Source organism: Manis pentadactyla, chromosome 1, assembly GCF_030020395.1.
Source record: "Manis pentadactyla isolate mManPen7 chromosome 1, mManPen7.hap1, whole genome shotgun sequence".
NCBI classification, from domain to species: domain Eukaryota; kingdom Metazoa; phylum Chordata; class Mammalia; order Pholidota; family Manidae; genus Manis; species Manis pentadactyla.
In genome coordinates this window covers 75,530,237-75,532,227 of record NC_080019.1, presented here as the reverse complement: position 1 = coordinate 75,532,227, position 1,991 = coordinate 75,530,237, and the positions used below count along the sequence as shown (strand labels likewise).

The 1,991-nt window shown below is 43.7% G+C and overlaps 1 pseudogene; it reads right to left on the bottom strand.

Moving 5' to 3' along the window:
* Window positions 1-223: 223 nt before the first annotated feature.
* On the bottom strand, window positions 224-1,078 carry LOC118921867 (alpha-1,4-N-acetylglucosaminyltransferase-like; annotated as a pseudogene).
* Window positions 1,079-1,991: the final 913 nt, after the last annotated feature.

Here is a 1,991-nt window from a genome sequence, read left to right as displayed (position 1 = left end):
AATGCAAGAATCCTAGGTCCCTGATGACTGCAGTCACCATACGCACCCTGAATTGTCTGCCTTCAGATTTTGTGTACATGAGAGAGAAATAAATGTTTGTATTTTATATACCAATGGTCTTTGAGATTTTTCTGTTATAGACAGAGAAAGTTAATCCTAACTGATAGACAGGTGAGCAAGCTCCACACCCCTGGAGAAGTGGAGCTGAAGTGAAAGCATGGCACTCCAGAAAGGTCTAGTTCCACACCATGTTAGCAACACCCCAGGATTGGCTCTGTTTGTTACCTGGCCCTGGCTTCCCAGTCACCAGCCCCTCTCTGCATTGAATCAGATATCTGTAAGTCCTGGGAAAGTGCTTATGGTAGATATTTTCCACCATTGTGTTACTCCCTCTGACCCACGACCTTCTTGTCATGATTCATGTAGTTCCACAGGTGCAGGGCATAGGAGTTGTTGAAGCTCAGTTTTGGGTCCCAGACTCCATAGTAGCACCTCCATTGCCAGTAGAAGATGGGGTAAAATCTGTGGGGATGTAGGAAGGACAAGTTCTGACACCTGAGGTTGTTCACCTCCTGGAAGTCTCTGAGTTTGCACCACAGTCTCAACATCCTCATCATCAAATTGCGACCCTAGTTAACCCAAATGTCTGAATTGTAGTGTTCAACAAAGTTTTCCATGCACTCCCACAGGAAAGGGTGGTGGGACAGGAATCCAAACACCTTGTTACTAGAGTACCAAGAAGACTGTGCAGCCAAGAAGTGCCCCTCAGGGATGGGCCTTATGGAAATGAAATCATTGTCCGTATAGATGCCACCATACTTCCATATGATGGCCAGGCAGCATGCATCTGAGCTGACGTGGAGCCAGTGTCTCTCTGCACTGGCATTGATCTGCAGGAGCTGGTGCAATCAGCCCCCAGCATCAGGAAAAGAGGGTGGGGTGTCACAGCAGGTGGCCAGGCCCAGGTAGAATAAATGTAGATCAGCAGGAGGAAGCAAGCTAGCTTCTCAAAAATCTATTTGCCCAAAGCCCAATTTTGCAAATTTACCAAACGTACCTCCACCCAAAAAGTTGCCATTACCTAAAAAAGTTACTGCAATCAGTATCAACAGGAAGATGTTAGCAGCTTTTAAAGATGTCATGAACTGTTAAAAAAGAAAAATTAAAAGCAGTGGAAAGGTAAAGAAGAAACCCAGAAGGGGTTTCATGATGAACCTGGTGAGTCATTTTCAGCAGGGTATATACATTAGCCACAAATACGGCTGTGAAGAAAGAATTCTCTTTAAGTCTTAAAAGTGCCAGAAACTGATGGAAAAAAAAAAAAAACCTAGGAAACTAGAATAGATCAATACATGTGCTCTTTGGGAAATTGGTAAAAGAATCTTAAAATGCATACATGCATGCATGCCTCCATTTACTAATTATTCTAATAATATTAGGTGAAGGCTTACTTACAATGTGCCAAGCTTTGTCACAGCTGTTAAGCACTTATCAAAGACAAAAGTCCCTCCTGGGAAGAGATAGACAGTAAACAAATACAGTTGACCCTTGAACAACATGGGGGCTAGGGGTGCCAACCCCCACGTAGTAGAAAATCCATGTATAATATTTGAGTCCCCAAACCTTAACTACTAATAGCCTGCTGTTGATCAGAAGCCTTACTGAAAACATTAAAAACTTGATTAGCACATATGTTGTATGTCATGTATATCATATACTGTATTATTATAATAAAGTAACCTAGAAGCCCACTCTGCGCTTTAACCTTGGACTTCCAGCCTCCAGAACTGTGAGCAACAACTGTCTGTTTATCAAGCCCGCAATCTGCAGTATTTTGTTATAGGAGCCTGAGATGACGAAGACAGAAGCCCTATGGTAGGCTACGTGTCTCTGATCTCCGGGTATATCTACCTCTGAGCCATGGGGGTGGTTGGAGCTCCTCTTAAGATGTGGAGAATTGGGACCAGGCCTTCGCTGACCACCCACCCAAA